This window comes from Papaver somniferum, chromosome 7, assembly GCF_003573695.1.
Source record: "Papaver somniferum cultivar HN1 chromosome 7, ASM357369v1, whole genome shotgun sequence".
NCBI lineage: Eukaryota > Viridiplantae > Streptophyta > Magnoliopsida > Ranunculales > Papaveraceae > Papaver > Papaver somniferum.
In genome coordinates, this window is record NC_039364.1 from 101,173,536 (window position 1) to 101,188,333 (window position 14,798).

The window sequence follows — 14,798 nt, forward strand, 5'->3', positions numbered from 1 at the left end:
TTAGGAAAAGGGGAACCGATCCTATGGACATGTGCAACACATACAAGTTAGATACCATAAATGTGTGGGGAACCGATCCTATGGACATGTGCAACAAGGGGGAACCGATCCTTTGAACATGTGCAGTCGGCCACAAAAAGTCTCAATCAAATCCGAGCACGTTTTGTGTTTTTAACCCAAAAAATTATCCAAAAATATATTTTCGAATTTTCTATTATCCTAGAAATATTAGAGATACCGAAAATATATTTGGTTAATGTGTAAGGATGTCGACACACTTTGAACACGTGTTATGAATGTTTATTTCTTTGATTGTTCAAAGTTATTCCTTAACAGCTAAAGGAACAAAATCCTAGGACCGAAACATAAGTAAGTTAAGAATATTTTAATTAAGGTTATTAATTTCATTTTGTAGGGAAATTCCAGAATTAGTAATGTGCATTTACTAATTAGATTTTCCGAGAGATTTCGATCATTATTTTTGGACAGAGCATTTCCAGGAATTATGAAAACCGAATTTGTGATTTACTGAGTATCTTGAGAATACTTTCGGTTTTGGAAATTCCTTGGTGTCCAAACTTCCTTGTCTATAAATACTTGAAGATTGCCTTTCTATCAAACTAATCCTTCGTAACAACAGACTGCCTCTTTTGTTGTTGTTACTGGTGTAGCCGCCTATTCGGAGAGGAGAGTAATCTAATTAGGCGAAATCTCTTACGACCGCTCAGTTTAAAGTCTTCTTTGGGATTGAGAAGCTCTAGCATGTACCGTTGGTGGGAAACTAGATAATTGCGTTTTATCTTTTGTTTTCGATTGATTTGATTGACTAACGGTGGTTGAAATCTGATTGCACCTAGTTTGTTTATTCTTGAGAATCTTCTCTTCTGATATAAGATTCACTCAAACTAGCTCAGAGTTTCGACAGGGATCTTTAGACTGTTGTTAGTTCTAAAGACGATCTTGTGATAATCCATTGTTAACAGACTCTGTTTTGTGCGTGATTGATCACAAGATATTCAAGTGATTGTGTGCATGTTTTTTATTGAAGATTTAAGAAGATTTGAAGGCAAAGAAGATATTGAAGATCTGACTTGGGTTTTATAATCTTTGGTGCACACAATACTTGTTTCGGTAAAAGAGGATCCAATTAATAATCGGTTTATCCTTGTGGTAGATTGGATTGATTAATTGAGTAGATCGGCATCAACACGATTCTTCGGATTAAAGGTGTTGTTGGCTTAATCTTAAAAGATTACTTCGGTAATTGAACATAAGATAGATCTAAGGACCTGACGAAGGAGTTTATGTTAAGATAAACGGAAGAGCCTTTGTCCGACTCATATCACTTGGTTGAATAGAGTTGATACCAAACAGATTTGTTATTCCTTTACTGTTTGGAATACGAACCAAAGGAATTGTTCCAAGTGCGTGACTTATTTATAAGTTGGAGGCGTGGTAATACAGCCGGAACTAGGTGAACTATAGGTTTAGTTTCTTGGTCTCAACTGTACGAAGTTAGGTGTAATTTTGTGTAGCGGCTTAATCCTGAGAGTATTTAATTCTGGACAAGGTCCTGGGTTTTTTCTGCATTTGCGGTTTCCTCGTTAACAAAATCTTGTTGTGTCATTTACTTTTATTTTCCGCATTATAATTGTCTTATTATAATTAAAGTAAATTACATAAACGTTAATTCCTATTTACTTGATAAGAAATCCTATTGTGTTTGGTTAAGTCTGAACCTTTGTATCAAGTAAACATACTTCATTGTTGTATTGTCTCGATCTCGTATCCATAGACGATCACACGAAGTGTGAACCGATTAGTTGTATTGTCTCGACTCAGTCCATAGACAATAACTTTCTGAGAAAGGACTTATCGGTAGGAAAAGTTTTAGATCGAGGTATATTTGGGTACCCTCGCCTTTTCAATTGGTATTAGAGCAGGCAAACACGAAAAGATCTAACAATATGTGTTTGGTGCGATCCAACCTATAAGAATAAATCTAATGAGTGACTCAGTTAACGTAAGTCAAGATACTGAGAATAATATATCAAGGAAAACCAATGGAAATTGGTCTCGAAAGTCTTTTCGAAAATCAAAGAAAAAGTCTATGACTAATAATTTGATTGCGAATCAGGTTCCTGATCAGAAAAGAGAGAGCTCGAAACTCAAGAAACATATTTGATTCACTTGTCTGACCGAGTTCTGAATTTGCTAAAATGATGGAAAGCTTTTTCAAACATATTGAAAATAATTCAGAAAAGGGTAAATCCATTGACAGTCTAGATGATGTCCTAGAAATTATTGTTCAAATGAATGTAAGAATATGTGAAGGAAAGCGATAAACACTTAGTCTTCAAAATAATCTGATAGATTATGAGGAACAAAAATTGGCTTTATGCAATGAAGTTCATCAACAGACTAAAGAGTGTGAAATCCTTACTCAATCGCTGGAACACTCACAGATAAGGAATAAGGTCCTTATTGAGAAACTTCTTACTGTAACATGTTAAGAGGTATATCTGAACAAGTGTTTAGAAAAACATTTCCAACAAGGAATGAAAACCTTAAGAGGAAATATAGAACGTCTTGAACAAGAGACGTTAGCAAACTGTCGACTGGCAGATCTAGACAAAACGGGTTCAAGTTCAAGGAACATACCATCCTGGGCACAAGACGTAATTATTGATATTGTATCTCGCAATTTCCTTAACAAAAAGGATGGGTTCGGAACCCACGAAGAAGAACATGATTATGTTCAAAAGGGAGAAATATCTCCTGAGGTGTATGATGAGGAATATCCTCATCCCAGTGCATAACTGCATTGGATTGTGCGTCCTTACTCTGCCCAATCTTCGGATGTAAGGAAGCACATATACCTGGGCAGCTGGTATCCTACTAATATCTCTTATTCAACATAGAGAGATTACACAATCTACCTTAAGGATATGTTATTCATCTTTACGTGTAGAAAGGTTGTCTTACAACAACTTGTGTAAATAGGATAAGTTAGTATCTATTGATACCGATTTTGGATATAATCTCTTTGAAGAATATTGTGTTTCTGAAACACATTAGATGCGAAAATCTTTTCAAATCTTGTCAGAATTATTTATTTAAGGCTGATATCTATGTTTGGAATGTGTTAAAGGTATTTCTTGTATTAGTACTCAACGTGTCATAGAACTTATACAAAAGGATGTATTCTCAAACCAGATCTCAAGCACAACTTCTGAAAGTCTTGAGTGGAATGACTTCTAAGGAAAATTTTCATCTTGATAATACCTTCAAGAAATCTGGTTGTGAAAACATCGATAATGAAAAGGATGATATGACTCATCTCCTTGTCCAAAACAGTTTGGATGCTAAGGTTGATATTATCAATCTTCGACAAGTCCTCCTCAGTACTATCGAAACTCATCACAGACATGCAGCATTACTAAGAACTGTTATCCATAACCAAAGGAAACTGATTAAACTTGGAATCGATAATAGGGAGTATGCTAGGAATATTAATCGAAAGGTTAATGCTTTAGCCTGTGAACATAACCAAGGTACTGTGTGCAGAATTCGAGATATCAGCCGAGATGTTGTTGATGAAGATCCTGAAAAATTTGAGGAAATTGAAGATGATCTCTGAAAAACACTTGTCGGAAGGTTATTAGAGATTAAGTTATTTGCTGTATTACTTAATCTAATATGATAAACATTAATTTTTGATTTCTTTCATTGATTGTATTGGTTTATTATGAATAAAACTATTATGAATAAAATTATTTGATTGGTAATTTTTCTTGTGATAGTTTTTGGTTTATAAAGCCTGTGCTTAAATGCTTTTACCTTATTGTTATGTATGTTTATGGGATGTTTGATTTCGGTTTTACTACCTTAATATTCGATCTCATATATTGTGAACCCTTATGGTTTGGGTGACTTTTTGATTTAGCAGGATTACGTTCTAGCCCATGTTGGTAGGCTTTATCAAAGGATCATGAGGGGTTCTGATAGAAACAATATGTGAAAAAGTCACAATATGTTGAATCGGTTTTGGTTTAGCATAAAAGCATATGTATCTCGACGGTTTTCAACTTTTGCTTGCAATTGTTAAAACCGGTTTTCAACCTTTCTCTGGTAAAGGTTGAGGGTTGTTGTTATTCTTTTGTTTATGCATAATGATGACAACGTGGTGATATTTCGATATCAATTCTCCCTGGACAAATATGTTATCATATTGGAGAATTGGATGCGAAATTTGAGGTAACAATCTTGTTAGTTAATTGTTTTCCTGTTTAAGAAAAGCCTGAGTTTATATTATATATATTTGTTGCTTTTGCTTAACAAAATTTCGGTTCAATTGATGTTTATTCCATGATGTGTGTGTGGATGTGTGATTCAATTGGTTCTGTTTAAGAAAAACTATTGTTATCTTGCTTTATTGTGTGGTATCAATTGTTTAGGCTTACAAAATTTCAGTACAATTGATGTGTATGTGTGATTCAATTGGTTCCGGTTAAGAAAAACTATTGTTATCCTGCTTTTGTATGGTATCAATTGTTTAGGCTTACAAAATTTTGGTGCAATTGCGGTGCTTTTAATGTCTATGTTATTTCAATTGCTTCCGGTTGAGGTGAATAATTATGCAAGTTGATTTATTTTGGTTTGTATGAATTATTTATGGCTTAACAAAATAATTTGTGTACGGGATGAGTTGTTTAGTCCAATTCGATTCTGGATAAGAGAAACTAAGTTAATTCTGATCTTAGTTAGACTTATCCAAGTAAGGTTTCAGTTATTCAAGTCTAATCGAATACCTTAACAAGAAATGATAGTTAACTAACCTAGTACTTGTCTTGTTTAAAATTGAAAGGTCTAAGTTTATGGATAATTAGAACCTGATGAGAAAAATGGAGTTTATCTTTATTTTGGTCTTATCAAATTAAGCGGTTGTTTTTGAACAATAGGTTTAGCAAAGGGACTAAGGTGCTTAGTTGTTTTTGGTTTGCTAAACTAAATTGGAAAAATTGTTTCGGATAATTGTTTCCTTGGTAACATATCAAAATAAGACTACTTGTAGTTTCGGTTTTGATATTGGTTATCAGAACATGATGTGTGGAACCTTCGTGCCTAACTCTACAGGTTTGCAAGTATATTCTGAGATTTGTAAAATTCTTTTCGTGTTGTCCTTTATTTTTTCGTTTCTTTGTCATTTTTGTGACAAAAAGAGGGAGAAATATATGGAGTAAACAGGTGATGTTGGCATTGATTTTATATTAATTGGCATCGCTAGGGAAAAGAATATTGGTACTTGAATGTTTATCTAATGAAAGAGTGAAAGCACAGACTAAGGGGGAGTAACATGTCATATAAAGTGTTATAACAAAGACGTGCGGATTGAATATCTACATATCTTCCATAGGGGGAGTATTTGCTTTGTTATTATAATGTCAACAACGGCAATTTCAAGGATTGGATGTAAGCAGTTTTTCTGTGCTGTTGAATCGGGAATCAAGCAGATTGTAATGAATTCTAGTAATTTTTTTATCCATATGATGTAAGAGTTTTGTCACTAAACTTCCTTGTCTATAAATACTTGAAGTTTTCCTTTCTAGCAAACTAATCCTTCATAATAACATAATGCCTCTTTTGTTGTTGCTACTGGTGTAGCCGCCTATTCGGAGAGGAGAGTAACCTAATTAGGCGAAATTTCTTACGGGAGCTCAGTTTAAAGTCTTCTTTGGGATTGAGAAGCTCTAGCGTGTACCGTTGGTGGGAAACTAGATAATTGCGGTTTATCTTTTGTTTTCGATGATTTGATTGACTAACGGTGGTTGAAATCTGATTGCACATAGTTTGTTTATTCTTGAGAATCTTCTCTTCTGATATAAGATTCACTCAAACTAGTTCAGAGTTTCGACAGGGATCTTTAGACTGTTGTTTGTTCTAAAGACGATCTTGTGATAATCCATTGTTAACAGACTCCGTTCTGTGCGTGATTGATCACAAGACATTCAAGTGATTGTGTGCAGGTTTTTTATTGAAGATTTAAGAAGATTTGAAGACAAAGAAGATATTGAAGATCTGACTTGGGTTTTATAATCTTTGGTGTGCACAATACTTGTTTCGGTAAAAGAGGATACAATTAATAATCGGTTTATCCTTGTGGTAGATTGTATTGATTAATTGAGTAGATCGGCATCAACACGATTCTTCGGATTAAAGGTGTTGTTGGCTTAATCTTAAACGATTACTTCGGTAATTGAACATAATATAGATCTAAGGACCCGACGAAGGAGTTTATGTTAAGATAAACGGAAGAGCCTTTGTCCGACTCATATCACTTGGTTGAATAGAGTTGATACCAAACAGATTTGTTGTTCCTTTACTGTTTGGAATACGAACCAAAGGAATTGTTCCAAGTACGTGACTTATTTATAAGTTGGAGGCGTGGGAATACAGACGGAACTAGGTGAACTATAGGTTTAGTTTCTTGGTATCAACTATACGAAGTTAGGTGTAATTTTGTATAGCGGCTTAATCCTGAGAGTATTCAATTCTGGACAAGTTCCCTGGGTTTTTCTGCATTTTCGGTTTCCTCGTTAACAAAATCTTGCTGTGTCATTTAATTTTATTTTCCGCATTATAATTGTCTTATTATAAATAAAGTAAATTACACAAACATTAATTCCTATTTACTTGATAAGCAATCCTATCGTGTTTGGTTAAGTCCGAACCTTTGTATCAAGTAAACATACTTCGTTGTTGTATTGTCTCGATCTCGTATCCATAGACGATCACACGAAGTGGGAACCGATTAGTTGTATTGTCTCGACTCAGTCCATAGACAATCACTTTCGGGGAAGGACTTATAGGTAGGAAAAGTTTTAGCTTGAGGTATATTTGGGTACCCTCGCCTTTTGAAGATATATTGATCAAAAAAGAGAGGGTATAAATATTATACCACCCCTAAACAAAGTACAAAGAAGGAAGAAAGCAAAGTAACTAAGTGGGTAATAGACTACCACACTCAGTTAGGATGAAAGTAAATATTACACTAATCTTTCATGACATCTGAGGTGTTAACAACTTCAAATTTAAGCAATAAACAACTTTGTTAGCTACAACTGTATGATTGTGCCTTTTATCAGTGAACACTCTCCCATTGCGCTCTTTCCAAATACTCCAAAGAATGGCTGCAGGAATCATGTTCTAGACAGCAGTTTTAACAATATTATGTTACAGAATATTCCATGCATGAAGAACAGAAGAAGTATCAGCAGGCATAGAGAAGAACCAGAAGAAGTTACTCAAAATCTCAACCAAAACAGATCTGGCAAAAGAAAAATTCAGAAATAAATGAGCAATGGATTCATTCTCATCACAAAACAGACAAGTAGCTGGCACATCTACTCTCCTTCTAATGAGAAAATTTCTTGTTGATAATCTGTCATGGGAAATTTACCAAAGAAAGAAAGTGATTATTGGATGGCACCTCAACTTCCAAATGTGATTGAAGATAGGACTGACATTATCAGCTTCATTGTCCAAAGAAATAACATCACACAAAGACTTGACAGAAAATTGCTTGTCTTTAGTCAGAGACCATTGTAACTCATCCTCAAGACTTTGGTTAAAACTGAAAGAAGCTAGACTAGAACTGAGCAAGTTTAATTCCACCCTTGCAGCAACATTAATTCTTCTAGGCAGATTGAAATTCCAGGAAATAGAATTGCCTGTAACAACACCCAATTCAGTAACAAATAAGGTTTTGCCTCTAGTTAAAGCAAACAAGTTTTGATAGGATGATCATACAACCAATTATCAATCCAAAATCTAGTTTTAGAAGAATTATTAAATTTAAACTTCACATACCTGATGAAAGTAGAGTTGCATTTCATGATAGTTTTCCAGACAAAAGTGCCATAAGAACATTTAGGAAATTTTGAGATCCCAGAAACTTCCCCATCACCATATTTTTCAGTTGTAATTCATTTCTAGAGAGCATTGTCTTCTACAACATATCTCAAATACCATTTGGACAAGAGAGCTTGATTAAATTTTTGAAGATTTTTAATGCCTAAGCCACCAAATTTCTTTCTTCTACTTAAAATAGCCCATTTAACTGGATGAATCTTCCTTTTATATTTCTTGCCATTCCAAAGAAAATTCCTCATTATTTTTTCAAGTTTCTTCACAACATATAAAGACATCTCAAAAAGGGACATATAGTAGACAAGGCAGACTAGAGAGAACACTGTTGACAAGAGTGATTTTCCCTGCTTTTGAAAGAAGCACTTCTTTCCAACCAGCAAGCTTAGATAAAAATCTTTCAATAACTTTATTCCAATTAGCAATTCCACCACTTCTATCACCCAACGGAAGACCCAAATAAGTAGTAGGAAGAACACCATTATAGCAACCAAGAATAGAAGAAAAAATTGATAAATCACCATCAAAACCAACACCAACAATTTGACTTTTAGCAAAGTTAATCTTCAGACCTGTAAGCAGTTCAAAGGAAAGCAAAACCAATCTAAATTTTTTAACTTGCTCCACATCTGCATCTAGAAAAACCAAAGTATCATCAGCAAACTGCAAGTGGCTGACCAACACACTATCTGACTTGACCTGATCAAAACCAGAGAGAATACCTTGATCTTGAGCCTGCTTAATCATAAAGTTCAAAGCTTCACCCACCAGAAGAAACAAAAATGGAGAAATTGGATCTCCCCGTCTTATTCCTTTTTTACTCTTGAAATAACCAGCAACACTGCCATTAATCAAGACAGAAAACCTTGCATATTCAACATATCTTCTAATCCAGCACCTCCATTTATCTCCAAAGCCTATTAAAATGAAAATCTCATCAAGAAAATCCCAATTGACATGGTCAAAGGCTTTCTCAAAATCAATTTTATACAAGATACCAGGTTTGCCACTTCTGATTCTTGAATCAATTAGATCATTAGCTATCAACACACCATCAAGAATTTGTCTTTTTCTAATAAAAGTTGTTTGGTTTGAACAAATAATATCAGGAAGACATTGCTTGAACCTCTGAGCCAAAATTTTAGAGATAATCTTATAAGCACCATGCACTGAACTAATTGGTCTGAGGTCTTTAATCTCCTTCAAAGTATCTTTCTTAGGAATTAAAGCCATGAAAGTGTTTTTTAACCTCCAGTCTAAGATTTTTTTGTTGAAGCTCCTTTAACCTTATAAAATCTTCCCTAAGCACATCCCAACAAAGACAATAAAAGCTTATAGGAAAGCCATCTGAGCCAGGAGCCTTATTTTTCCCAAGCATCTTCATAGCAGCAACACATTCCTCCTCCTCAGTGTCTCTTTCTAGACAATCCTTTCTTTCTCTAGAAATTGAAGCAAAATTCATACCCTTCATAGTAACATTTCTAGGATTTTGAGATTGAAAAATGCTTTGAAATTAAAAAGAGACAATACCATCTTTAATTTCAGTTTCATCAGAAGTAAGAGTGTCATTTACCTTGATTGAACCAATGTAACTTCTTCTTCTTCTATCATTGGCTATCCTATGAAAGTATTTGGTGTTGTTCTCAAAATCTTTGATGTGAGTCACTCTTGATCAACTTTTCCATTTTTCAGCTCTATTGATTGTGAGCTTGCAATATTCCCGTCTTGCTTTCAATCTCTCTTCCCACTGCTCTTCAGAAAGACCATTATTAGCATTTTCTTCGGCATCCAAATCCATAAAGATAGTTTACAGCTCCTCCAATCTTCTATCAATATCTCCAAATTCAGCTTCGCTCCATTCTTTTAGCTTTTGTTTAAGAAGCTGTAATTTCTTACAAAAAACAAAACATGCACTACCAGAGACAGTGAAAGAAGACCACAAATCTTTAATAACGGAAACAAAATTGGGATGAGAAAGCCAGTAATACTCACAACGGAATGGAGAGGGGCCGTGCTTGACACCTTCACAACACAGAACAATTGGATTATGATCAGATCAAGGTCTAACAAGGGCTTGTTGAATAACATTTGGAAACATACACTCCCAAGAAGCAGGGATGAGAAATCTGTCAATTCTACTTCTAATTGACTGAACTTGATTATTGGTCCAAGTGAAGGAAGCACCAATAATATGAAGATCGATAAGATGATGTATTGAGATGAAGTTATTGAATTTCCTCATACCATCAATAAACTCACCACCAAAAGATCTTTCATGAGAATATCTAATTTCATTGAAATCACCACCAATCACCCCAAGGGTAATTCCAAAAACACCTAACCTCCTCAATCTCCCTCCAAAACAATTTAACTTCTTTAGTATTAGAAGCATTAGGTACATAAACACCAGTGCACATCCATTCAAAAGAATTTAAGACTGATTTGCAATGAATTGTAATTGAATAAGGCCCTATAAGAGAGTCTAAAACTTGTATTTGATCTGAATCCCAAAGACATAAAATTCCACCTGAACTGCCTTGTGAAGGAGAGTCTAACCATTTGACTGATTTCTTTACCCAACACTGCCATACAAGAAGATCAGTACACTGTTGAAGTTTAGTTTCTTGAAAAAAAAATGTACGGCTTCAAATCTCTAATTTTCTGTTTAACAATATCTCTTCTGCTGAGATCATTAAGACCTATGATGTTCCAACAAATAATTTTAGCATCCATAAAAACTTTAAAAACTCTGAAAAATCATAGACAACTCCTCACTTAAGAGGCCTTCATGTTTTCCATATTAAAGTTTAGAAGATGTAATTTAAGAGCATCAATCATATCATAATCCATATCTTCTTTTGCACCTCTAAAATTCATACCGAGTCTTGGGAAGATAGTAATCATCTGAAATAAAATTGTTTCAAACTCTTTTCTAAGAATTGGATCAACTTTACCTTTGAGTGTACTCCATTTTTCAGTTTATTCCAAAAGAAGCTAAAATCTGTACTGAGACTTTTTTCTTTCTCGCAATTTATGATTTGTTGTTGAGAATTATTTCCTTCAGCATCAATCTTCTAAAGATAAGGAATATAAACTGTTTCTTTCAAGTGCTCGTTAACATCGTCTTCATCTAGAAAATAAGTAGGTAATAATTCCGTTGAAGATTGTTGATTCAAATTAAAATTTGAATTCACCGAGTCAGAGTCTGAATTATCCGAGTCAGCAGCAATATTAAGCGTCTGATTGGAGCCAGCTTCTACAAATGGAATTACCCCCAAATTATGTGGGCCTGAAAAAGATGAAGTATTGTTACTTGAAGCCGAACCCGAACCTTTGAATTTTCCATTAAAATAAGCGGTAGAATTTGAATTTGAATCTGAATTAGATTCTTCAGCGCCACTCACGGCTGTCTTTCCTTAGTCAATATCAGAAAGGTTTTTGAACAAGTCTCGTCGCTGAGAATCAAGCGGTCACAAAACAGATTGCGATAACTTTTGCCAATCAGCATTAATGATAATATTTTTAGTTGACTCTTTATCTGTCAACTCAGAAATTACCATATCCAAGCTATGAACTTGCACCTTTTTGAATGGATCGTTAACTTCACCATTGTTGAACTGAAGAGAAGAAACCTTCACCATTTCAGCGACTTATCAAATTGATTTCTTCGGTACCAACATCCTTTGAAATAGAGTGCATTCGCCACTATAAGTTTTATATCCTCATTGCTATCCGACTATTGCACATACCTTAAACCCTAAGCTTTGCTTTTAGATTTTTTTTTTAGAACTTGTTCATTGGAAGTTCCCAAAATTCCCAAGACTAGTTCCGTAAGTTTGGGCCATGATGGCCTGATTGCCCGAAGGATTGTACTTCCCGGTCCAAAATCTACTAAGACATATATGTATAGCCATAGGACATCATCTCTTAATCAGATCAACGGAGTGACTAGACGAACAGATCGTCACGATTAAATTTTATTTTCTCCAAATCATTGCACATCATCAATAACATTTTGTTTGAGCGACATCAGGTTTTACCAGTACACTACATAAACCTAATAACCATCACGACTCTTGCAGGTGTAACAAAGACTAACATTTTGGAATTGCTTATGTTGTTGGAAAACCAGGAAACAAAAAATAAAGAGCACAATTACGTGTTGATTAATCACGAGAAAACACAGTGTGCGAGTCAAAAACAAGAATTGAAAACCAGGGAGCGCCAAATGCAAATATCCAGAGGAATTAAAGAGATTATTCCAAACTCAAAGCCTTATTGCCACTAGCTGCTGCTGCTACATCGGATTTGACGTGATCATCCTTAGAAGACTTAGATTCAAGTTTTCTCATCATCATTTCTCTGTCTCGTCTTATGGAGTCATTTCTTAACCTGAAAAGTTCCCGTTCTTGAATCATTATCTTCAACCGGACATTTCTATTCCTGAGAAGAACCTCTTGGGATTCCTCTTCATTATCATCAGTCTATTGGGATTCCTCTTCAGTATCATCAGTCTCTTGGGATTCCTCTTCATTATCATCAGTCTCTTGTTCAGAAGAGACATCAGGTGCATTTCCTTGGACTGGAGACACAAGCTTTTCGCATTCAGTCATTGATTTTAGTTTTCTGAAATTTCGGGTAAATAACATAATCAGTAGTTATTTTTGACTTGAAATAATGATATCAAAGACAGACACATAATGATATGCAATACTTACCTGCACAATAATTATATTAATCGGATTAAAAACAGGTGATAGTATACTTACTTTTCTAAATCTTTGGTCATTGCACATGATGATGATGATGAATTGATTGCCATTGTGTGGTTGAAAGAGAATCACTTATGATTACTTTATTCTTTGATTTTGAGATTATGCATTAAGATGATGTGTGTTATACATAAGAGGAGAGAAAGGAAGTTAGTAAAAATACGAGTGGGATATTTTATGAGTGTACGTGGATGGTGTATCATTGATTTCGCCACTTCACCACTAAACAAATGGGATGATTTTTTTAGGGCTTTTTACAAAAATAGGCTGTTTTTTTTGTGCTTTTCAAAACTAGGCCTGTTTTTTTATTTATTGCAAAACTAGGCAAGTTTTGACCAAAAGTGATGGATGGAAAGTTAGCACCGTTAGTTGTAACTAAAAAGACCTAAAATTATTTGAATCGATAATTGTGACCCAACAAGCCGTGTTGACACTGTATACGTCACCACAGCATCGCGTACTAGAATATTGTTACTCCAGTATGGCTGGCATTGGGTCGCACACCCCAGAAACCGAGTTGTCGATCGCCTGCTCCTTTCTATATGGCGCCGCTTCTTTCCATTCATGCTCGCCTAGAAAGAAGAGTTGCTTCAGAGCGCTTTTCTTGCTTACGTAGCAATGCTTATGTGAAACTGCTTACTTGGCACTGCTTACGTGGGACCATGATAGCCCAACACAACTTCTATTTTCTGTCCGCCAATCTAGCCATCACCATCACTGATGCAGCCGACTACTCCAACTGAGCCAAACACCTCCACGAAATCCAGAATCCAACAGCCTCACCACCACAGGAAACCCATTGCAGTCGCTTCCTCTAGCTAACAAACTCGTACAAAATTAAGCCAATTTTCCCAACGCACGAACCAAATCTGATCTTCATTCACATCTAAGCCATCATTCATCTGCAGCTCCGCCATTGAAAACTACATAAGCCATTGCTTCACCGTTGCAATCCTAAGCATACATCTAACGTAATGCAGTAGCTTCTCATACTCCACCAGACTCATCTGCACATAGCAGCAACGACAGAATCATCCGTAATATTCTTCTCGTAACCTTGAAAAACATGACTAAAACTCTTCCGTTACTGCTCCCAGTTCCTGCAACTCCCATACACAACTGCCCATAAACCATATAGCAGCAACAACACCTGCAACTCCCAGCTCAGATTGAGCTCAATTGCTGAAGCAATCTTCATTCAACCACCATTCCCTGTAACCACACATTCATTCATCACCACCACAGTGCAACCAACACTAATTTCTCTGCCTCAACTGAACACTACTTCACTGCATTGCAGACCCTTGTGCTTGTCATGTCTGAACTTCAATTAGCAAACCAAATACCATTGAAGCTCAAATCGATGGCAACAACAAACATTTCCTTACTGTTTCAACAAATTACACAAACTATCACCACACATCATTACCCATCATTCATAACACTATATAGATTCCTTCTTGCAAGGTACAAAACAAAATCTTCATCAGTTCAAGCGAAATTCTACAGACTTCCCTTTGAGCATCAGCACTAAAACCATTCTCTCCATACACGGCCATTAAACCTGGCAGTAACACACATCTACAGACTTCCCTTTGAGCTACAGAATTCGCCTCAAACCCATCTGTCATACATACAAATCCAGTTCAACCCCTGCAAAGCAGTCCACCAAATTCCATGGAAAACAACCACAAATTGGTTCAAGCATTAGTCGGTCAGGCCCTTAAACGAACACATGGTGTGAATAAATCTGGTAATGAAAATATATCCCTTTTTTGATGTTGTATGGACCGCCTTCAACCTGCAATTTCACATGCAGTAAACCCCTTCATAAATTCCCATGAAAATAGTCAGTAACAACTTTAATTCTTCATCCCTTCAACTGATATTTACAGCTTCAAATCCAATTAGCAAACCCACCACCAAAAATCATTTCAATTCCTCATCAATTTCATCTTAAATGCAGATAACCACACAACCCTAATTTCTTTGTAACATCTCTAACTAGAGTCAGATTGCAAATTCGACTGAAACCCAACTCAAATCCACCATCAACTGTTTGTATTTCATCACATCTCTCAAACCAACTGCAACTCATCC